Source organism: Callithrix jacchus, chromosome 1 (assembly GCF_049354715.1).
Source record: "Callithrix jacchus isolate 240 chromosome 1, calJac240_pri, whole genome shotgun sequence".
Taxonomy (NCBI): Eukaryota; Metazoa; Chordata; class Mammalia; order Primates; family Cebidae; genus Callithrix; species Callithrix jacchus.
The window spans coordinates 88242348-88267352 of NC_133502.1; the positions used below are offsets into that span (position 1 = coordinate 88242348).

Here is a 25005-nt window from a genome sequence, read left to right on the forward strand (position 1 = left end):
TGTCTCAAAAACAAACAACAACAACAACAACAAAAATACCAAGAATGTACTTACACTTCTTCCCAATAATAGAGATAAACCCTAGAAGTTTTGCGGTATGGTACTGATTTCCTTGATCTATCAGAGTTCAGGTCTTTAAAGTTTGCCTTTGCCCGGCCAGCAGATGGTGCTATTTTTCTAGGAAATTGAGCCAGATTCAGCTTGAACTGCCCTTTGGCCTTCAGTGCTGCAGGCACTGTGCTCACAGCATGTTGTATAGGGCTTCACAGGGAACCAGTTTCTGTTCTAGGAAAAGTCTAGTGCTCTTACCTGCAATTGAACACACTGAAATCTTCAAGTTTCTCAGCTTAAGTGAAAACTCTTATTTTTAAAATGTAGGGATAATTAGAAGAAAATTTTAGCATTTATTTTAGAAAGCTCCCCTCCCCCCCCAAACTCTCTCTCTCTCTCACATCTTGTTCAAACATAGCAGCTAGAACCATCTCATCTTTCCTTTGAAAGGCCCTCTCACAGCCTTTCACTGTTATACATGACGGTTGGACTAAATTCTATAGTGAAATTGTATCTTTTCAGGAATAAGTACTTCCGAACAGTTGCTTTACTTTTTTAGGGACATATGGCTGCATATTTATCTTTTAAGGTATAAGTACGTTTCTTCAAAAAATATATATACATATTCTGAAATATTTGGAAGCCAGTTGCAGATATTATGACACATCAGCCCTAAATATTCAGCGTATAACTCCTAACAATAAAGACTTTCTTTTATGTAGCTACTAAACCATAACCATATCTGAGAAAATTCACAGTAATCTCCAAGTGTTACCTAATATCCAGTTCATTTTCAAAATTTCCTAGTTATTGCCCATGTACCTTTTTATTATTCATTCATTTATTTCTTTATTTATTTATTTTGAGATGGAGTTTCACTCTTGTTGCCAAGGCTGGAGTGCAATGGCATGATCTCAGCTCACTGCAACTTCCACCTCCTGGGTTCAAATGACTCTCCTGCCAGCCTCCCTAGTAGCTGGGATTACAGGCATGCACCACCACACCTAGCTAATTTTGTATTTTTAGTAGAGATGGGGTTTTTCCATGTTGGTCATGCTTGTCTTGAACTCCCAATCTCAGGTGATCTGTCCTTCTCCACCTCCCAAAGTGTTGGGATTACAGGTGTGAGGCCTCCCATATACCTTTTATAGCTTGTTTTATTCAATTGCATGCAATCAGTACTCACACACTACATTTAGTTGTTTTGTCCATTCATATATACATATATATGTGTGCATGTATATATACACACATATACACATGTAAATACACATATACATATATACACATATAAATATATACATACTTAACAGTCAAGGTCTGTTGTCATTTGGATTGTCCCACCTTCTAGATTTGTTGCCTCACGGGATCATTCTTAACCTGCGTTTTTCCTTGGATGTTAGAACCTAAGGCAAGGCCTATATGCTACAACTCTCCTTGGAAGTGCAGGACTAGGGAGGAGTGGGTGTGTATAGTTCATAATGAGGCAGGGAAGGGGAGTGAGGCGATATGAGTGTGTGTTATTATGCTACCCATTCTCTACTATTAACTAGGTTTGCTACTTTATCTTATGTGATCATCTGAAAGAGCATGTCAATGGCTGTTTTTTAGGATGCTCTGTTTCAAGGAGACAACAGGGAAGAATGTGTCCACTGGCTTTCATATTCCACTGATGCAAGAGTCATGTGCACTCTACAGAATGTGAATCCTGCCTTCCTTTCAGTTTGCGCATGAGCCAGCCTGGACCTGGCTGCAGAGTTTCACACCTCTGTCTAGGGGGAAGCTCGGGATGAGAAGCAGCACTGTAGGGTACTGCCCACATAAAGTCTACTGGAGCACAGCCAGACTTGGTTTCTGCAAGGAGGCCTGGAGCTGAACACAATGTCCCTGGAGACAGGTGAGGCTGAGAGGATCTGATACATAAGTACATCTGATGCAGTATCTTTTATATCTTTAACTAGTTCCTTTCTCCCTTGTAGTTCCTATAAACTGGAAGTCAGCTCTGAAACCTTGATGAGATTCAGGCAGAACCTTTTGGCCAGATAATTTTATAGATGATTTTGTGTACTTCATATTACAACATATCAGGAGGCACAAAATGCCCCGTTGTTTCACTATTAATGATGCTGAGTTACTTCGTTTTACTGTGACAAGTAGATCTCTGATTATAAAGGCCCATTTCCCCTTTGCAATTAGCAAGCAACAGGAGATGTATGACACTGTCCTTTTCCTGGTAATCTTTTAACTAATGATTTTAACATCCATTGATTATCATTTTCTGAATCAATTATTTCATTGAGGGTTGCAAACTTATTAGCTGACATTCTTCTCTGAAGAAGATTTTCTAGATCACCTGAGGATTAACTACCATTGCTCTTATGAAGCAGGAAAAATAGTTCTTTTGTTTTAATTTCCAATTTTCAGAGTAAGGAGTTGAAAGTTGAAGTAATGGTCATAATCTCCCATGGTGCCAAATTAATTTTGTTTTGTTTAGCCTTCTTTGAGTATTGTATGTAGACTTAAGCCTTTTCGTTTAGTCAATATTTAGAAATTCATTATACTTATTGAGCTACAATTTCTCAAAATTTGAGAAGTAGAAGCTCTGAAAACTGGTTGCTGTGTTTTACTGATATGCCCTTCTCATTCTTCAGTAAAGGCTTCCTTGCTTTCTGGCAAACAAGATGTTTCATCTTGTCCTCTCCTTGCCCCAGGCTTAGAATCTGACTTTTGCTAAGGATATTTGATTCCTTTTATTGGGGAGTGGTATTTAAAGCCAAGATTCAGATACTAGGTATGCTAATTGCTACTGGAGTTTTAGTACTTCTTGACTCTTTCAGGGGTCTGAACTAGGAAATGTATTTTTAAAAATCATGAGGTCATCTGATCTCTCCCTGTGATGAAGCCCCTGGGGGAGGGGCAGCCACCCTGTCTGTGGTTCAGCTAACATAGCCTTCCCAGCCCCTTGGCTCTAGAGAGCCTGGGAAGTCTGGACAAAGAGGGCTATTCCCAACACAGCACAACTGCTCTGCTGAGGGGAAGCCATACTGCTTCTTTAAGCGGGTCCCTGACCCTGTTTTTCCTGACTGGGTGAGACCTCCCAACAGAGGTCTCCAGACACCTCCTATAGGAACATTCAGGCTGACATCAGGTTGGTTCCCCCTGGGATGGAGCTCCCAGAGGAAGAAAGCTGCTATCTTTGCAGGCTCATAACCTTCACTGGTGATACCTCCAGGGAGGGACTGAGGTAACTAGGGTCTGGAGTGGACCCCCAGCAAACCACAGCAGCCCTGTTGAAAAGTGGCCTGACTATTAAAAGGAAAACAAACAAACAGAAATCAACACAACATCAACAAAAAAGACCCGACAGGTCAGCAACCTCAAAGATCAAAGGTAGATAAGCCCACAAAGACAAAGAATCAACACAAAAACACTGAAAACTCAAAAAGCCAGAGTACTTCTTCTCCAAATGATCTAATACATCTCTAGTTAAGGCATAGAACTGGGCTGAGGCTGAGATGGCTGAATTGACAGAAGTAGGCTTCAGAAGGAGGGCAATAATGAACTTCTAATTCAATGCAAAGAAGCTAAGAATCAGTACAGTAGCCAATAACCAGAATAGCCAGTTTAGAAAGGAACAGAACTGACTTGATGGAGTTGAAAAACACGACATGAGAACTTCACAATGCAATCACAAGCATCAGTAGCAGAATAACCAAGTGGAGGAAAGAATCTCAGAGCTTGAAGACTGTCTTTCCAAAATAAAACAGGCAGGCAAAGATAGAGGAAAAAGAATGAATAAAACCTCTGAAAGATATGGGATTATGTAAAAGGATCAAACCTATGACTGGTTGGAGTACCTGAAAGTGATAGGGAGAATGGAACCAAATTGGAATCATACTTCAGGATATTATCCAGGAGAATTTTCCCAACCCAGCAAGACAGGCCAATACTCAAATTCAGGAAATCCAGAGAACCCACTAAGACACTCCCAAGACAATATATAAATTGAGAAAATAAATCCCAAGACATATAATCTTTAGATTCTCCAAGGTTGAAATGAAAGAAAAAAATGTTAAGGGAAGTCATAGAGAAAGTTCAGATCACTACAAAGACAAGCCCATCAGAGTAACAGTGGACCTCTTAGTGGAAACTTTATAAGTCAGAGGAGATTGGGGGCCAATATTCAACATTCTTAAAGAAAAGAATTTCCAACCCAGAATTTTATATCTGACCATATTAAGCTTCATAAGCTAAGGAGAAATAAGATCCTTTTAGACAAGCAAATGCTGAGGGAATTCATCATCACCAGGACTGCCTAACAAGAGCTCCTGAAAGAAGCACTAAATATGGAAAAGAAAAACATTACCTGCCACTAGAAAAACACACTGACTGGCAGCACTATGAAGCAACCACATAAACAAGTCCACAAAATAACCAGCTAGCATCATGATGACAGGATCAAATTCACATATAACAATATTATCCTTAAATGTAAATGGGCTAAATGCCTCAATTAAAAGACACAGAATGGCAAGCTGGATAAAGAATCAACATCCAATTGATATGTTGTCTTCAAGAGACCCATTTCACATGCAAAGACACACATAGGCTCAAAATAAAGGGATGGAGCAAAATTTATCAAGCAAATGGAAAACAGAAAGAAGCAGGTCACAATCCTAGTTTCTGACAAAGCAGACTTTAAACCAACAAAGATAAAAAAAGATTCAAAGAAGGGCATTATATAATGGTAAAGTGTTCATTTAACAAGAAGAGCTAACTGTCCTAAATATATATGCACCCAACACAGGAGCACCCAGATTCATAAAGCAAGTTCTTAGAGATCTACAAAGAGACTTAGACTCCTACACAATAATAGTGGGAGACTTTTACACTCCACTGACAATATTAGACAGATCATTGAGACAGAAAATTAACAAAGATATTTAGGTCCTGAACTCAGCTCCGGATCAAATGGACCTGATAGGCATCTACAGAACTCTATCAATAGAACACACATTCTTCTCATCCCCACATGGCACTTACTCTAAAATTTATCATGTAATTGGAAGTAAAACACTCCTCAGAAAATGCAAAATAATTGGAATCATAACAGTCTGTTGGATCACAGTGCAATCAAATTAGAAATCAAGATTAAGAAACTCACTCCAAACCATGTAACTACATGGAAAATGAACAACCTGCAGCTGAATGACTCCTGGGCAAATAATCAAATTAAGGCAGAAATCAAGAAGTTCTTTGAAACTAATGAGAACAAAGAAACAACATACCAGAATCTCTGGGATGCAGCCAAAGCAGTGTTAAGAGGAAAATTTACAGCACTAAATGCCCACATCAAAAAGCTAGAAAGATCTGAAATCAGCAACTTAATATCATAACAAAAAGAACAAGAGAACCAAGAGCAAATAAACTCCAAAGGTAGCAGAAGACAAGAAATAACCAAGATCCGCGTAAAACCAAAGAAGATAAGAGACACAGAAAGCCCTTCAGAAAGTCAATGAATCCAGAAGCTATTTTTTGGAAAATAAAATAAAATAGATAGACCACTAGCTAGGCTAACAGAAAAGAAAAGAGAGAATTAAACAGACACAATCAGAAATGATAAAGGAATATTACCACTGACGACAGAAATACAAATGACCATCAGAGAATACTATAAACACCTCTATCTACATAAACCATAAGATCCGGAAGAAATGGATAAACTTCTGTACAAATACACTCTCCCAAAACTGAACCAGGAAGAAATTAAATTCTTGAATAGACCGAAAACACGTTCTGCAATTAAGGCAGTAGTAATAAATAGTCTACCAACCAAAAAATGCCTAAGACCAGATAAATTTACAGCTGAATTCTACCAAACAATTGAAAAGGAGGGACTCCTCCCTGACTCATTTCATGAGGGCAGCATGATGGTTATCAAGGGCTGAGGGTAAAAGGGAAAAACTGCTTTCAGGAAGTTAAAAGGGAACTTTTTATAATGAGAGTATCAAAAATTATACACTGAAAATGGGTGAATTTAATTACTTGTAAATGATATAAAACCGATTAAGGAAAAGAAAAAAACATAAGTTCATAATAATATTTCTAATTTAAATTTAACATTATAGATTATTTCTTACCTTCTTTGATTTTATATTAATGTATTTTTTTGTTACACTAAAAATCTTAGTTACCAATAACACAAAATGATTTATTTATAGTAGTCGTCTCTTGTGTGGGGGGGATATGTTCTAAGATTCCTGTTCCATGGTGAGCGGAGATTGAAGAAAAAGGCTGACAAATCCAGTTTCTCAGAAAGAAACATTTAATAGAAATTTACGAACAGAAACCAGGTCTCCAATGGGCAGGTCCTCACACTGTTAACCCACAGACCTGCGGTTTATATATTATAGGAAAAGGATATACATGTTCTATAAGGCAAACTACCAGGAAAATACAAATATGCTATTTATGTCATAGCCAGTAATTTTTGTGATAACATCAAGTTTGTTTAGACCTAAGGGCAGGGCTTACAGTTACGGTATGCTCTTACACAAGGAATAGTAGATAAAGAGGCATTCCAGTAACCGGGATTAACCAGACGTCAACATGGCAGATTACCATCTAAGATGGAGTTACTTTAGCCTCCATAACTCCCCAATGAATGCCTGAAACTGTGGATCATACCAAACTCTATATATACTACATTTTTTCAATTTGATAACAAAGAAGGCTACTTAGTGACTAATGGGCAGGATTTGCCCATGGATGTGCTGAACAAAGGGATGTTTTAAGTCCTGGGCAGGATGGAGTGGGATAGTGTGAGATATCATCACACTTCTTGGAAAGGCACACAATTTAAAACTTAGGAATTGTTTGCTTCTGGAATTTTCCATTTAATATCTTTGGACTGAGGTTGACAGTAAGTAACTGAAACTGTGGAAAGCAAAACCACCAATGAGGGAGGACTAGTGTTATTTGCTTCACTCTGTAACATTTAAAGCAACAGCACCAATATTACTACTACTGCAACCTCAGTGAAAATTAAAATTTCTTGTAGTTCTTTTTGTCTTCATAACACATCTAAGGATGTATAGCAGTGTGCTAAGCTTAAAAGCTGCTTAAAATATTTTTTCCTTTGTGGTTATGTGAAAATGTTGCTATCTGTATAAATTTGTTTCATTTTGTTTTATATAAACATTTATTGGCTTGGTGCAGTCGCTTGCGCCTGTAATCCCACCTTTTTGGGAGGCTGAGATGGGCAGATCACTTGAGGTCAGCAGTTCAAGACCAGTCTGGCCAACATGGTGAAACGCTGTCTCTACTAAAAATACCAAAATTAGCTGGGAGTGGTGGCAGGCACCTGTAATCACCTACTGGGGAGGCTGAGGCAGGAGAATCGCTTGAACCCAGGAGGCAGAGTTTCCAGTAATCTGAGATCGTGCCACTGCACTGCAGCCTAGGTGATAGAATGAGACTCAGTCTCAAAAAAAAAAAAAAAAAAAAGTGGCCAGGTATGGTGGCTAATGCCTGTAATCCCAGCATTTTGGGAGGCCGAGGTGGGTGGATCACAAGGTCAAGAGATCTAGACCATCCTAGCCAACATGGTGAAACCCCATCTCTACTAAAAATACAAAAAAAAATGGCCAGGCATGGTGGTGCCTGCTTGTAGTCCTAGCTGCTAAGGAGGCTGAAGCGGAAGAATCACTTGAACCGGGAGGTGGTGCTTGCAGTGAGCCGAGATTTCACCACTGCACTCCAAAGCCTGGTGACAGAGCAAGACTTTGTTTCAAAGCAAACAAACAAACAAAACAAATAACCAACGAAAATACATTTATTTTCAGTGAATTTTATTTTTGAGTTATGTATATAAACATAGGAATCAAAACTAAAAATTATGTGAAGATATTCAGAGAAGTCTCACCTCCATTTTTAATCCCTACCTGATTCCACCTCTGTCCCCTATCGATGACCATTTTATTATTAGTTCTTAGTTTATCCTTCATGTTTATTTTTGCAATAACTCACATGTATTAGTCTTATTTTTTCATCACAAAAAGTAGCATACTATTCCACAATTTGTCTTGTTTGCTTAATAACACACCCAGACGATCACTCCATATTGGTATACTGAGGTCTTTTTTGTGCCATTTTTATGCCTGCATAGTACTCCATTGTATAGATCTGTTATAATTGATTCATCCATTTCCTTATTGGCAGGCACATGAGTTGTTCAGAATTATTTTTAAATTTTTGATAATATTGGATAACAATTATAAAAATTACTTTCCTGTCTTGACATAGTAGTGTTTACTCTTAATGCCTCAATTCTGATTTTTTTTTTTTTTTTTTTTTTTGCTTAATGGTTGATGGTCGTTTGCTTTGAATTTGAAAATTAGATCCTCAAACTTATAATAATTTTATTTTCTTTTTGTGAGGGAGTCTCCCTCTGTTGCCCAGGCTGGAGTGCAAGGGCGCGATCTCTGCTCCCTGTGATCTCTGCCTCCCAGGTCCAAGGGATTCTCCTGTCTCAGCCTCCCAAGTAGCTGGGATTACAGGCACGCGGCACCAAGCCCAGTTAAATTTTTTGTGTGTTTTTTTAGTAGAGATTGAGTTTCACCATATTGGCTGGGCTGATCTCAAACTCCTGACCTCAGGTGATCCACCTGCCTCAGCCTCCCAAAGTGCTGGGATTACAGGTGTGAGCCATTGCACCCGGCCAGTAATAATCATCTATAAAACAGGACTGAGTAGACGTGAGCAAGGTCCCAGGGAGCTTATTAGGTAAACCATCCTATTTGAACGTATTCAGAAACTTATATTCAGAATGTCTTTTTATGTCTTATCTTGCTCTTTTGTTTAAAGCTACTTTTTAATTATCAGAGAAAAGTCAGTTTCTACAAAAATAGTTGGCAATCTGGAAATTGGATCGTGTGCACTTCCATGATTGAGGTAGCAAAGCTTTATCACTCCAGAGACAAGTTAGATTTGGTGGAGAGAGAGAGTGAAAAGTAAAAATGCTAGGAGTCTAGGGAGATGGTCAACACATCCATAAAGCAATATGCACAAATACACAGGTAAAAATATGCCTGCACATATCTGTAATACCTGAAAACATGCCTTTAATACCTAATACAATTTTTCTACTTTTCTCACTCAGTGTTATATCATAAGCATTTTCCCATGTTATTAAGAACGCCATAGTGAGTGATTTTTAAATAGCAGGAAATAATGCATTGTATAGAGCAGAACATTAGAATTTTTCTTTTATTAGTGAGTCTCTTTCTATTCAAACAGAATCCACATAGAAATCCCATATATGGTTCAGACAAGATTCTGATGATTCATTAGGGAGTTTTGGCCATTAAATTTGGATCTTTATAGCTTTTCTTGTTTTCTTTTTTGTTTCTCCTTTGTTCTTATTGCATCAGTGAAACATCTTCTCACTGAAGTTATCAATTCGTTTTGTAGTTTTCTTCTATTTTCTGCTATGTCTCTATTTCCTCCAAGCTACATTCTTCTGTTTGTTTCAGTCTGTCTATTTCACGAGGAAGGCTTTCCTCTGGTCTAGTGGTTGTGGCTGTGTGTTAATATTTCAAAGTGAGGCACTAATATGCTGACTGAAATCTCTGTGCAGGTGGTTGAAGCCTAGCGGGGCCCCAAATGCCTGAGCCTATAGATGTATTCTTTGGGACTATTCAGTTCTTCCAGAGAAAGGTCCTGGAGTTTGGTCCTGGAATCTAGTCCTGGAAGATGTATTAGGAAGTCTGGTGGCTGGTTCTCTTGAACAGAAAACTGAGGAAGAGAGCTGAGGGTCTTGCAGCTCTGTGTGCAGACTGTCACTTAATCCAATTTTTAATTGGAGGCATCATTACCACAACCCTCTGCCACACTTGAGTCTTGAAGTACTGAGTCTTTCTGTTTTGGTTATCTAGAGGTTAAATCTCCTGTCTCTTTGGGGGAACAGTTGAAGGTGATTGCCTGACTGCTCAAAAAGAGGGAGGGATGTGGGACTTTTATTGTTTTCCCTAGAAATTTTCCAACCAGTATTTTGCCACACACTTCTCACCCACTGTGTCTGAGACTGCCAGTTTCTTTCTTTCTTTCTTTTTTTAATTGAGAAAATCTTTGCTTGATGCTTTGTACATATGTATGTGGTATAATTTGATGTCTTTTTGATACATGTATATGTTATATAATGAGCCAGTCTGGGTGTTTAGTGTATCCGTCACTTCATGCATTTAACATTTCTTTGTGATGAGAACATTTAAAAGCCTCTCAGCAATTTAGACTGCCACTTCCTGAGTCTTTCAGGGGTTCTGTGGGGGTGGATCAACTTTTTCTCATTGGAGTCTTCCTTGACACACATTTGTGTTTCAGCTTCTTTCAGCTCCTTTCAGCTCTGCCAACTCAAGTCTCATTTCTCCATCTGTTTTCTACTGCTGATATTTAATCAAAATATATCCTCTCTTATCCCTTCTATAGTTCTCTTTGTACTTGGTTATTCATCCTTTACTGTTATATTAATGGAGTTTTAGAAGCATGCAGAAGTCTATGTATCTAGTCCTTCATATTTAACTGAAAACCTCAAGCAGTTTAAATCTCCACTGTTTGGAACAATGTATGCTGTTTATGAAATATGCGATGATCCCCAAAAGCCCACCATAAAGCCTAGTATACATTGTACCATAATTACCGAAACATTATCCTAGTGTGCAGTTAGATGAGCTCTCATTTGATAATACCGCAATGGCACAATGAGCATTTTGTGCATAAATTATCATCCACAGTTATGGTTATTTTTCTGTTTAAATTGTTTAAATTTGCATTTCTTCAAGTTTATTTTTTCTCCCAAATATGTCTTAGAGCTCTTTCTTTTGTAAATTATCTATTATAGATAATATTTATATTATATATGATTATAGTATTTATATATCATATATAATACGTATACATGCATATGACATATTTATATGTGTCAACTTGTAATAATTATAGCACTTTTCTGGATTATTGTTTGCCTTATAATTTCTGCAAACTTTTGCAGATGGAGATGACTTTTTTTTTTTGAGATGGAGTTTCCGGTTTGCTGTCCAGGCTGGAGTGCAATGGTGTGACTCTGGCTCACTGCAACCTCTGCCTCCCAGGTTCAAGAGATTCTCCTGCCTCAGCCTCCCAAGTAGCTGGGATTGCAGGTGCACGCCACCATGCCTGGCTAATTTTTTTGTATTTTTATTAGAGACAGGGTTTCTCCATGTTGGTCAGGCTGGTTTCGAACTGCCGACCTCAAGTGATCTGCCTGTCTTGGCCTCCCAAAGTACTGGGATTACAGGCGTGAGCCATCATGTCCAGCTAGAGATGACATTTTTAATTTTGGCACAAACACATCGGATTTTTTCTGTTAAACACAGGGTCTCACCTACAGGCATGTACCACCACACCAGGCTAATATTTAAATTTTTTATAGAAACAAGGTCTCATTCTGTTGCCCAGGCCAGTCTTGTACTCCTGGCCTCAAGCAATCCTTCTATCTCAGCCTCCCGAGGAGTGAGCCACTGCACTGGCCAATATTTAGCAAATATGTCTGATTTTGGAGATAAAGAGGTGAGAATCAGAGTCAAGGGTCAGATTTCAGAGACTGCAGTAGCTTATTATGGGAAATGTGGAGAGAAGCACTGGGGGAGTGGAACAAGAACTGAGATTTGGGAAATTCTTACAGCAAAGGGGAGAAGAAGAGGATTTGGTGAAGATGAGGCAGCGAGGTACCAGAGAGGGCTGCATTGGGGTCTAAGTACTAGACTGAAGAGTTAAGGACTTATGAATGGATGCTGGGCATGGTGGCTTATGCCTGTAATCCCAGCACTTTGGGAGGCTGAGGTGGGTGGATCACCCGAAGTCGGGAGTTCCAGACCAGCCTGGCCAATAAAGTTAAACACCATCTCTACTAAAAATTCTCACACAAAAAATTAGCCAGGCATTGTGATGGGCACCTGTAGTTCCTGCTACTCTGGAGGCTGAGACAGGAGAATTGCTTTGACATGGGAGGCAGAGGTTGCAGTGAGCTGAGATGGTGCTACTACACTCCAGCTGGGGCGACAGAGAGAAACTGGTCTCCAAAAAAATAAAAAATAAGACTTAGGAATGGGTAAAATGATCCTGCCCAATCATACCCTTTCTTGCCCATAGGTTGAAGCCCCAAAGCCATTCCTGCAGACGCTCCTGGACACATCTGAAGACAAACAAGGTAGTGAGAAAATGTGTTACATTTTCTTAATGATGTAAGTTTATCTCACCAGAACTGCCTTTAGCACTTAAAAGCACTGCCTTCTCAAGGGACACTAGTGCTGCAGGTTAAAGATTCCAGTGAATCCCAGTCCTCAACCATTCCTTTTCTCTTCCTATTTAAGTAAGAGTTAAACACCATCTCTACTAAAAATTCTCACACAAAAAAGGTTTAATTCAGGTAGCTGAATTACCAAGGCTATTGTTTCTCAAATAGAAAGTTTAGTTCCATAGAAGAGTAGTGTGTACCTTCCATTAGGAAGTGTCTCTGGAGCTACAAAACTCCCCACAGTTGGTAGGAAACTGATTTTTCAAATTGGACATTTTGACTTTGCTTCTTCCCATTCTTGGGCTTGTACTTGCTGTCTTGCTCCACCTCCTATCTTTAACACCATCACTCTAATAAGGAGAACTCTAAATCACTGTTTTGCAAGGGTGACTCCTGGCAAAAGCCCACTATGTTTTTTTTTGGGGGGGGGGGGAATTACTTAGAATGCAGAAGCAATGCTGGATTGATGAGGTTGTGGAACTTCCCAAAAGGGCAGAGCAGACTGAGGAAGGGAGCACAGGGGGTTTATGAACCATATCTTTGTTGAAGACAATTCTTGCTCCATCTTTTGTTAAATGTACTTAGTTACTTCATAAATACTTCAGGGAAAACTATATTCATAGAAAATAGTAGAGACTGCATGGTCTTTAGTTTCATAGCCTAATTTTTAATAGCATCATGTCCTTGTTTCTGTTAGATTTCTGCTGATTTCACTCAGATCAGTGACATAGGAATACATCCTTAATGGTATAGCCTCTCATCTTTCAGTATCTAAATTTAGGATAGTCTCACAACATTACCCCTGTGATGAGTCCTTGGATTTTCTAAGGATTGCTTTTTACTAACAACTTGATCACATGTATTTCCATGGCCTTAAAATCAATGCCTGTTAAAGTGACCCAAGCCTAAATCTTGGCTCTTGATTTTTCATTCTAATGAAAATTACTGTGATGAAGGAGCAGTGATTTGAATAAACAAACATTTACTGAGTGCCAACTGTGTGTAAGACCTAGTGATGCTGTTTTTATTGTGCTGTTTGAATAGAACGCCACGTGTGCACCAATGCAGGGAACAGAGGCAGGCAGGGTAGAGGAAAGCTTGGAAAGTTTTCAAGATTAATTAGCACGAAGGTGGGGCATTTGGGATATCTGGCACCAGATAGTAATCAACAGTACTAATTATACTCTCATATTAAATCAGTTATGGTGGATGAATTGGAATCCATCAGCCAGTATGGCTAAGGATGCTGCAGCTGTTGTGAGTTCTCTTTACGTGTTTCCATAGCTCATGTGTTGGTAGGTTGCATTTTATTCTTTTGGATTTCTATTAAAGAAAAGAATCCCCAGTTTTTTTTCAGTTTTACTAGAAAAATTCTACTACAATAATATGGTAGTAGAAATTAAACTTTCTACTTAAAATCAATGCCAGTTAAAGTAACCCAAGCCTAAATCTTGGCTCTTAATTTTTTATTCTAATGAGAATTCCTGTGATGAAGGAGCAGTGATTTGAATAAAAGAAAGATGTATGAATATACAAATCACCTGGAATGATACATTCTCAGTGGAGTCATTGTGTAGTCAACACTTTGTATTCTCAGTTTCTTGGTAAATAGGTAAGGATACTTACATGATCGAACAGGACGTGTGAATGGAGCTTCGGGCATGAGTTCCAAATTATGTCACTTCATGGCTAAACTTTATGATATGTTCTGTTTATTAATATTTCTATTGAGAAATTGGATGGTAATTGGAGCTGAGTGAGCTGGTTGGTGGGGTCAAGAATGGGTCAGCATCTTCCTGACAGGTTCAGGTGAGTGGCATGTGAAGTCTGGTGTGGCCTTTCTTTTGTTTGGCTGGAGCTGTTTTTCTCTAGATTGATTGCACTATAATTTGGGCATTAGCACTAGGGCACTTAGACAATATTTGTGCCGTTTTGAAGGGAATTTAATTCCACTGAATGTGTTAAATGCATATGATTGGTATTCAATACATTTAATATTCAGCAACCTAGGACAAGACATGAAAATGTAAAATGTAGACGTCTCTTTTTTTTTTTTTAAGAAAACATCAGTTATTAAGAATGTTTTTAGTGGCTGGTTGTGGTGGCTCATGCCTGTGATCCCAGAACTTTGGGAGGCAAGGCAGGTGGGATTATCTGTGTTCTGGCATTTGAGACCAGACTGGCCAACATGGGGAAACCCCGTCTCTATCAAAAATGCAAAAATTAGCCAGGTGTGGTGGCAGGCACCTATAATCCCAGCTACTTAGGAGGCTGAGACAAGAGAATCACTTGAACCCAAAAGATGGTTGCAGTGAGCTGAGATCACACCACAGCAATCCAGCCTGGGCAGCAGAGTGAGACTCCATCTCAAGAAAAAAAAAATAATAATAAAAAAATGTTTTTAGTAAGCAGCCACATGTATTCACATGAGATGATGCCTTGGAGAGGGAGAGTAATCTGTCCTCTGTTTTTTGTTTTTTTTTTCTGTAAATTGATAGTTAGAGCTAGAGCCTATCAACTCTAGAGGATCACTCAGATTTGGATTATTTTTGACAAGAATATTTCTTTCTTTCCTTCCTTCCTTCCTTCCTTCCTTCCTTCCTTCCTTCCTTCCTTCCTTCCTTCCTTCTTTCTTCTTTCTTTCTTGAGGAGTCTTGCTCTGTCACCTATGTTGGAGTGTAGTGGTGCAATCTCAGCTCACTGCAATCTCCCCCTCAGGGGTTCAAGTGATCCTCCTGCCTCAGCCTCCCAAGTAGCTGGGATTATAGGCACCTGCATCATGCCTGGCTAGTTTTTGTAATTTTGGTAGAGAAGGAGTTTCACCATGTTTTCCAGGCTGGTCTCAAACTCCTCAGGTGATTTGCCCACTTTGGCCTCCCAAAGTGTTGGGATTACAGGCATGAGCCACCGTGCCTGGCCAAAAATATATCTGTAGGTGGTGGTGAGTATATGTACAACAAGTCATAGAATGCTTGGTTGTTCTCTCTTTTGTTCTGTTAGCAGTCACTGATATTTTTCTACATCTCTTAGTTTATTAGAATTTGTAAAATATTGATATTTTAATTTTTTCTTTATTTCTTTATTTATTAACTGGCATATTTTGAGAACTTCCCCTTCCCAACTATTTGGTTACCCTGAGATATAGTTTATATGGAAAAGTCAGGATAAATGTTTACTTGGGGGGCTAAAAAATGATGGATGTTTTTTCAGACTAACAAGATGTTATTAAGTTTGCTTCAGATAGTCAAAAGTATTTTAAGAAATTTAAAAATATTAAAATAAAGGTAAGAAAAGCCATTTTACACTAACCCAAATGTTTACTTTTTTGGGTGCCCCTAACTGGGCTCCCTCCTGGAATCATTTGACTCCAGCCTTTGGAATTTCTTGTGATGCAGGTGCTTGCAATGAATTATTTAAGCTTTTGCCCCTTTGAACATGTCTTTATTTTATTATAATTTCTGAAGGATCATCTGGTAGGATATAAAATTCTATGTCTTTTTTTTTACTTTTTTATTTATTTTTGAGATGGAGTCTCGCTCTTTTGCTCAGACTGGAGTGCAGTGGTGTGATCTTAGCTCACTGCAACCTCTGCCTCCTGGGTTCAAGCAATTCTTCTCCCTCAGTCTCCTGAGTAGCTGGGATTACAGGCACATGCCACTACACCTGGCTAATTTTTGTATTTTTACTAGAGACAGAGTTTTGCCATGTTGACCAGGCTGGTCTTGAACTCCTGACCTCAGGTGATCCACCCACCTCAGCTTCCCAAAGTGCTGGGATTACAGGTGTGATCCAGCCTAGTTTTTTTAATTTCAACACTTTAATAATGTCATTTGGTTGCCTTTTGTCCTTCATGTTTTTTTCTTTTTCTGATGAGAAGTCAAACATCATTTATTTCACTGGTTCCTGCATATTTATGTCAGTTTTTTCTGAGTATTTTAAAACTTATTTTCGTTTTTGGTTTTTAGTTGTTTGACTACAGTATGCCTAGCTGTTTTTATTTTTAAATTATTTTTATTAACTTGCTGAGGGCTGCTGGTATTCCTGTATTTATTCTGCCTGAGGTTGAGGTATTTAATCAGTTTTGGAAAATCGTTGGTTGTTATGTCTTTAAATAGTTCTAGTGTCTTCATTTCATCTCTTTTCCTCTTCTTTTGAGACTCCAATAACACATATGTTAGACTGTTTGATATTGTCCCTCAGGTCTTGGATGCTCTATTCTACTTTCCCCCATTCTTTTTGTATTTCCTTTGATATAGTTTATTTTCTTTGAGGAAACAATTTCCTTAATTTTATCAGAATCCAAGATATAACAAGAAAAATACCCCAAAACACATGGAGTCAGAAGATGAGATACAACTCCTCCCCACTGCCTCCATGCTTAGAGTGGGGACAAACAGGATGAGACAGCTGAGGGAGACCTGATCCTCAGTCTGCAGGCTCCAGGCCTGTGCTGGAGGAGGTAGGGGGTAGGCAGAGCTTATCCCCCTAGTCGGGGTAAACAGCTGAGGGAAGTCCCCCTTGAAAGACTCTGCCTCCTCACCAGCACTCCTGCCCAGGGACAGGGAGCCCATGACAGCAGGGGGGCTCTGGGGCCATGGCCATGTTTGTGATTGAGAAGCAGCTAGAGTGGAGAAAGAAACACATGATGATCTTGGCAGAATCAGTTGGGGCAGGGACCTGGGAGGGCCCCATGGGCCAAACCCTGAGGTCATAGGAGGGGACCCAAAGTGGGGCTAGCGAGTGAGGTCCTGAGTGAGTGGGTCAGCAGCTGGGGCCCTTTCTCCAGCTGCCTACACCCCCTCCCATACTGCTGCCAGAGAGGTCTGCCTCCAGGGAAATGGGGTAAGAAAGCAGCCCACCCTTGCTGCAGAGAGAGCTGGGTGGCTGAGGCCAGTAAGGAAGGGCTGGTCAGGCCTTGCCACCTGCCCCAGAGGCCTCTGGGAAGAAGACAGATCAGGAAAGGTAGGGACAAGGGCTCAACAGGCTCAGATCCAAGATGGTGCCAAAATCCCAGCTTGCTTGCTGGGTCACCCATGAGCTGGGGAACTGAGCTGGAGACTAGCAACTCTAGTTAAACAGGAGGCAGCAGCTTCGCAAGAAATTCCTCCACAGCTGCCAAGTCCTGGGGACAAGAGCTGTGCATGACACCAGGATATGTCTTGAACTGGACCCTGGCAGGTAGGACAACAGAATGGAGCTTCTCAGCCATCAGGACCCCAAACCATATGGACACTATGGGGTCCAGCTTCCCATGGCACTAAATGATTGTCAGGTCTTAGACACTGCTGTTAACTGCCTGGGGGAAGACCTAGTACTGAGGCAGCCAGCAGCTCAATGCCACAATGCCAGCCAGCGGGCCAGGTGGAGGGGCAGAGCCCTGCCTTGTGAAAAGCTACCCAGGACAACTTGATTGGCAGGGACCACATTCTTCATCTAGTGCTCAGTCAAGGCCTTGACTTGGGGGTGGGGGTGTGACTGGATGTGGGGAAGCTGCCAAGGGGCCCAGGAAGGGAGCCAGACAGAGGCACTGCCCAGTGCTTTCCTGGGGGGCAGGGAAGGGAGGAGGCTGAGGAAAGGCTGGGACCTTAAGTTCTCTGCTGCCTTATTGATGCCAGCCTCGTCCTCTGAGGCACCTGGACTCAGTCCCGTCAGGTCAAACTAGGAGGGCATCACCATCTTCATGTTCAGTGTCACAAGGATCATAGGCACATGGGGACAGATAAGGATGTAATTGACAGGCAGCTGGATGGTGAAGAGGGCTCAGTCCAGCTGTGCCTTTAGGAGGGTTGGGAGAAGAGGCATCAATGGAGGAAGATAGTGGTATAGTTTCTTTAGACTTGAATTCAGGTTTATAATTTATTTCCTCTGCAGTCTCCAATCTGTTGTTAAGCTTGTTCAGTGAATTCTTCATTTCTGGTATAATTTTCACTTTAAGCATTTCCATTTGTTTCTTTTTATAGTTTCCATCTCTTTGCTGAAATCCTCGTGTGCTTATGTGTCCTGTCCACATTATCTGTCAGAAGTTTTAACATGTTTATTTAAAAGTTTCTGTCTGATCACCTTCATCTGGATCTGTTTCTGATGGTTTTTCTTCACTTAACCTCTCATAGATCACATTTTCTTGTTGCTTCATGTGACTTATAATTTTTGATTGTATGGTATTTTCCTTGGACAGTAGAGATTGAGATAAAGAACATTTACTCCTTCTTCTTTCAGGCTCTGAGTAGGGCACGCTCACTTGTCACTGATTTGGGTTTGGGCTCCGTTGCCACTTTAGTTTGATTCCATTCTTCACTCACTTCAATTGTTTTGAGGGTAGAATCAGGACTTCCTTTTCTGTAAGAATTAGAGTCTGAACACTGGTGAAATTCCAAGGACCTCCTTTTCCTTTACAGATGAACTGTCTTGACTTTTGAGCCTTTGCTTTACAGCCTGGCTGTCTGGTTTTGGGGTCTTTGGGAAGTTCTTGTTGCTTTCCAGTTTTGCCTGTAGGGCTCTGTGCCTGGAGATACCTGGTCTTCTACCTCACACACAGTCTTTGGAAGGCTGCTGCAGTACACTCAAGAAGGCTGGGTTGCCTCAGAGAGATTTCTTAAAGCTGTTCTGCCCCACCCTAGTCTGTGGAAGTCTCCCTAGCACTCAGTATGGGCCCATGTGCCTTAGATGTTTATTAACATAGAACCCACACTTTCCCCCAGTGTACTGTCTTCACTTAATATATCCTAGAGATCACTCTACATCCAGATACTTTGCAGTACTTTTTATGACTGCACAGTATCTCATTGTGTGGCTCTAACGTAAGTTGTTCAGTCATCACTTTTTATGGAAAGTTTGATGTTCTCCATTATTTATTATCATCATAGTGTTGCAGTGAATAGCCTTTCATATTTTTTCCAGTCAGTCTTTGAGATGGAGCCCTAGAGGTCAATTGCTTGGTCAGAGAGTGAGTGAATTTGTAGTTTTGGATTTGTGTAAGTGGAGGCAAAGAAGATATTCTAGGCAAGGGGAATGGAGTAAACAAAGGCATTGAGGTGGAAACAGCAATTTGATCAGGGCATTAAGAGACAATTGGTCTGGTTGATATGAGGTATACAGATGGCAGGAAGCTGGGTGATGGCATCAGTACCCCTGATACTGGTTGTTGCTGTGTGCGAGTGGGATCGACTGCTAAGGCCACATCTTTATACTTCTGTACTATTGGTACTGGGCAAACATGGCCTAATTTTGACCAAGAAAATGGCATACTCCAAATGACAATTTAGAGAGATGAATATTTCCAAGTTGTGCATGATAGCTGGAGAACTGTCTTGAGCCATGGAAACTGGCTAAGTGATTAATGGGATACTCCAGGTGTGAAATGTTCAGAGCTACTAACAGGACAAACAGAGAAAATGGTTCCAAATCTCTGAGGAATTTTTCCCCTCTCTGTGCTATTTATACTCATGCTTCTTTCTCCTAGAAGCTTCTGGCACTTATGTGCACCTTTTTTTTTCCTTCATAAGTGATTGTGTGTGACTTATGAAGGAAGAAAGAGCAATGAGTCACATGTTACCATAGAGAGAAATGTCACTCAGAGATAATTGAAATATGAATGTAGAATTCAATGTAGTATATGGCTCTCATTTGAATGAAGAGAAGAAGAAATTCTTCCTGGAAATCATCTTCTATTAGGAGGACTTCATTCATTAAGGTTAAAGTGATCTTTAACTTTTGGGGGGGTTACAGATGTGTATCAATGATGACAAATGAGGATGTGCTGTAGGAACAATTAGCCTTAAGATCTCCTTGGAATAAAACATCAAAGCTTAATTTTTTTCCTCACACTACATGTCCATTTTGGGTTGGCAGGAGGGACCAGCTGATTGCAGACCGTCAGGGGCTGAGCTAATGAAGCTGCTGCCATTTTGACCGTTGCCAACCATGATACCAGAGGGAAAGGAAATGTGGTGAGCTTTGTCTCTTAAAGCTTCTGTCCAAAAGTACCCCAAGTCACTTCTCACATTTCAGTACCCCAAGTCACATGGATGTATTTACTTCTAGAGGTGGGAGAGTGCCATCTTCTTATGGGCCAGGAAGAGAGAAAAACAAAAGGTGTGTGATCACGCTGATAACTAGCACAGAATTACTCTAATAAGCTTATGAAAGCTGTGGACTCTCTCTCCCACAATATGCACAGATGTACACATTGCTGATACAATTTCATTTCAATTTCAAGTGGTTCACAGACATCCTGAAGCCCATATACTGATTCTGTAAAGATTCAACTACAGGATGAGAATTGTAGTTCCAAATTATATTCTCATTGCTAATTTCTCTACCAATATTTACCTATGAGTTTTCTCGCTCTCTTGCTCTCTTAAAAGCAATCTCAGTTCTTTTCACTTACTATGTAAAGTACTGTAAGAATCTAAACAGTAGTAGACTCTGGGAATGTATTCTAGAGCAGCATAATCTAGCACAGTAAGTGAAACTGTCACTTGACAATACTATCACTTCTTAGTGATGTGATTAGTCAAATTGTCAATGAGATTGGAGCAAATTACTTAACATTATGCATCTCAATTTTGTCTCCTCTAAAATAGAGATTCTAGAACCTTCTTCACAGGGTTGTTGACCATTTAAATTGATGGATATTTATGGGTTAGGACCAATATGTACTTTATCCCCTATAACTTCGCAAATTTGGGTGGCATTGTGTAGGTATGGGGTGGAGAAACATGGTGATACTCGTGTAAGCTTAAAGGGTTATTAGAAGAAGGTGGTCTTGTGTAAACACAAAAGACACAGGCTGTGTCCCTCCTGCTAATTTATGGCCGAGTTGAGTTGCAGGAGCAAACAAATAAGACCATTGAAAACTGAAAGAAATCATAAGCCTAGTATGGATCACTGCCAAGTGATTACTTCAGAAAATAAGTGCTTTAAATTCAGACAAGGAGAAGATTGCTATTAGTAGGAGGGATCATGGGAAGACTTTGCAGAAGAGGTGAGTTTTGAACTTGAAGGACTGAATTTGGGTTGGTGGTGTAGAGGAGGCAGCCATTTTGCTCAGAGGGAATGATGGAACAAAGCACAGGAATTAAATGAGATGTTGCAATGTGAACATACATGGGCTTGTTGAGCTTCTGGGAAATGTCCCTCAGGATTGTAATGACCGGGCTCAGGGCAGAAGTTGGGGAGTAGGGGATTAGGCACTGGGGCACTTGGAAGGGGCTTGGTGTGGACAAAGATGAGATCCCACAGGGGGAATAGGCTGGGGCTAGTCCTGAGCAATTCTGAAATTTCAGTCCAACTCAAGCTGCCACCTTCTATTATTGATTAGTACCACTGTCCCTCAGGAAGCCAGAGTTCCTACAAGTTCTTCCACTTCTAGGAAAACCTAAGTAGTATCTGAAATTCATCATTCCAGGGGTATTTGCATTTTAGTAGATGAACGAGTAAAGTGCGTTAAGTGGTGACAGGAGTTTAGTTGGGTGGCCTTCCAAAGCCATGCACCTTGTTTGCAGCTGCCCTTACCAAAGTTGCCCCACACTTCATTGACACTCTGACAGGCTCGCTCCTTGAATCAAATGCTTGCCATTTCTGCCCCGATAACTGTCATTATAAACAGAAGGCTCAGAAAGCAATAGTGAGCAGAGTGTTCATCCCAGCTTTCAAGAACCAGCTCAGTGTTAATATCTTCCTTAGTTTATCTAAAGTGATTTTTAAAAAACATTATTCTTATTATTTTTTTTTTTAAATTTTTTATTTGATTATAGGTTTTGGGGTACATGAGCAGAGCATGCGAGACAGTTGCGTAGGTACACACATGGCAGTGTGCTTTGCTTTTCTTCTCCCCTTCACCCACATTTGGCATTTCTCCCCAGGCTATCCCTCCCTACCTCCCCCTCCCACTGGCCCTCCCCTTTTCCCCCCAATAGACCCCAGTGTTTAGTACTCCCCTTTCTGTGTCCATGTGTTCTCATTTTTCATCACCCACCTATGAGTGAGAATATGCGGTGTTTCATTTTCTGTTCTTGTGTCAGTTTGCTGAGGATGATGTTCTCCAGATTCATCCATGTCCCTACAAACGACACAAACTCATCATTTCTGATTGCTGCATAATATTCCATGGTGTATATGTGCCACATTTTTCCAATCCAGTCTATTATCAATGGGCATTTGGGTTGATTGCAGGTCTTTGCTATTGTAAACAGTGCTGCAATGAACATTCGTGTACATGTGTCCTTATAGTAGAACGATTTATAGTCTTTTGGATATATACCCAGTAATGGGATTGCTGGGTCAAATGGAATTTCTATTTCTAAGGCCTTGAGGAATCGCCACACCGTCTTCCACAATGGTTGAACTAATTTACACTCCCACCAACAGTGTAAAAGTGTTCCTTTTTCTCCACATCCTCTCCAGCATCTGTTGTCTCCAGATTTTTTAATGATCGCCATTCTAACTGGCGTGAGATGGTATCTCAATGTGGTTTTGATTTGCATCTCTCTGATGACCAGTGACGATGAGCATTTTTTCATATGATTGTTGGCCTCATATATGTCTTCTTTCATAAAGTATCTGTTCATATCCTTTGCCCACTTTTGAATGGGCTTGTTTGTTTTTTTCCTGTACATCTGCTTGAGTTCTTTGTAAATTCTGGATATCAGCCCTTTGTCAGATGGGTAGACTGCGAAAATTTTTTCCCATTCTGTTGGTTGCTGATCCACTCTAGTGACTGTTTCTTTTGCCGTGCAGAAGCTGTGGAGTTTCATTAGGTCCCATTTTTCTATTTTGGCTTTTGTTGCCAATGCTTTTGGTGTTTTGTTCATGAAGTCCTTGCCTACTCCTATGTCCTGGATAGTTTTGCCTAGATTTCCTTCTAGGGTTTTTATGGTGCCAGGTCTTATGTTTAAGTTTTTAATCCATCTGGAGTTAATTTTAGTGTAAGGTGTCACGAAGGGGTCCAGTTTCTGCTTTCTGCACATGGCTAGCCAGTTTTCCCAACACCATTTGTTAAACATGGAATCCTTGCCCCATTGCTTGTTTTTGTCAGGTTTATCAAAGATTGTATAGTTGTATGTATGTTGTGTTGCCTCCGGTGCCTCTGTTTTGTTCCATTGGTCTATATCTCTGTTTTGGTACCAGTACCATGCTGTTTTGATTACTATAGCCTTGTAGTATAGTTTGAAATCCGGTAGTGTGATGCCCCCCACTGTGTTCTTTTTGCTTAGAATTGACTTGGCCATGCGGGCTCTCTTTTGGTTCCATATGAAGTTCATGGTGGTTTTTTCCAGTTCTGTGAAGAAAGTCAATGGTAGCTTGATGGGGATAGCGTTGATTCTGTAAATTACTTTGGGCAGTATAGCCATTTTCACGATATTAATTCTTCCTAACCATGAACATGGAATGTTTCTCCATCTGTTTGTGTCCTCTCTGATTTCGTTGAGCAGTGGTTTGTAGTTCTCCTTGAAGAGGTCCCTTACGTTCCTTGTGAGTTGTATTCCAAGGTATTTTATTCTTTTTGTAGCAATTGTGAATGGCAGTTCGCTCTTGATTTGGCTCTCTTTAAGTCTGTTATTGGTGTAGACGAATGCTTGTGATTTTTGCACATTGATTTTATATCCTGAGACTTTGCTGAAGTTGTTTATCAGTTTCAGGAGTTTTTGGGCTGAGGCGATGGGGTCTTCTAGGTATACTATCATGTCGTCTGCAAATAGAGACAATTTGGCTTCCACCTTACCTATTTGAATACCCTTTATTTCTTTTTCTTGCCTGATTGCTCTGGCTAGAACTTCCAGTACTATATTGAATAGGAGTGGTGAGAGAGGGCATCCTTGTCTAGTGCCAGATTTCAAAGGGAATGCTTCCAGTTTTTGCCCATTCAGTATGATATTGGCTGTTGGTTTGTCATAAATAGCTTTTATTACTTTGAGATACGTTCCATCGATACCGAGTTTATTGAGGGTTTTTAGCATAAAGGGCTGTTGAATTTTGTCAAATGCCTTCTCTGCATCAATTGAGATAATCATGTGGTTTTTGTTTTTGGTTCTGTTTATGTGGTGAATTACGTTGATAGACTTGCGTATGTTGAACCAGCCTTGCATCCCCGGGATGAATCCTACTTGATCATGATGAATAAGTTTTTTGATTTGCTGTTGCAGTTGGCTTGCCAATATTTTATTGAAGATTTTTGCATCTATGTTCATCATGGATATTGGCCTGAAGTTTTCTTTTCTCGTTGGGTCTCTGCCGGGTTTTGGTATCAGGATGATGTTGGTCTCATAAAATGATTTGGGAAGGATTCCCTCTTTTTGGATTGTTTGAAATAGTTTTAGAAGGAATGGTACCAGCTCCTCCTTGTGTGTCTGGTAGAATTCGGCTGTGAACCCATCTGGACCTGGGCTTTTTTTGTGAGGTAGGCTCTTAATTGCTACCTCGACTTCAGACCTTGTTATTGGTCTATTCATAGTTTCAGCTTCCTCCTGGTTTAGGCTTGGGAGGACACAGGAGTCCAGGAATTTATCCATTTCTTCCAGGTTTACTAGTTTATGCGCATATAGTTGTTTGTAATATTCTCTGATGATGGTTTGAATTTCTGTGGAATCTGTGGTGATTTCCCCTTTATCATTTTTTATTGCATC

General features: G+C 40.2%; 1 long non-coding RNA gene across 1 annotated transcript; it reads left to right on the plus strand.

Moving 5' to 3' along the window:
* The first annotated feature begins 941 nt into the window (after positions 1–941).
* On the plus strand, positions 942–22042 carry LOC118153900 (uncharacterized). Its single transcript, XR_004743665.3, has 3 exons — positions 942–1948; positions 12238–12295; positions 20231–22042. It is a non-coding gene; the product is annotated as an uncharacterized LOC118153900 (long non-coding RNA).
* The last annotated feature ends 2963 nt before the right edge of the window (positions 22043–25005 follow it).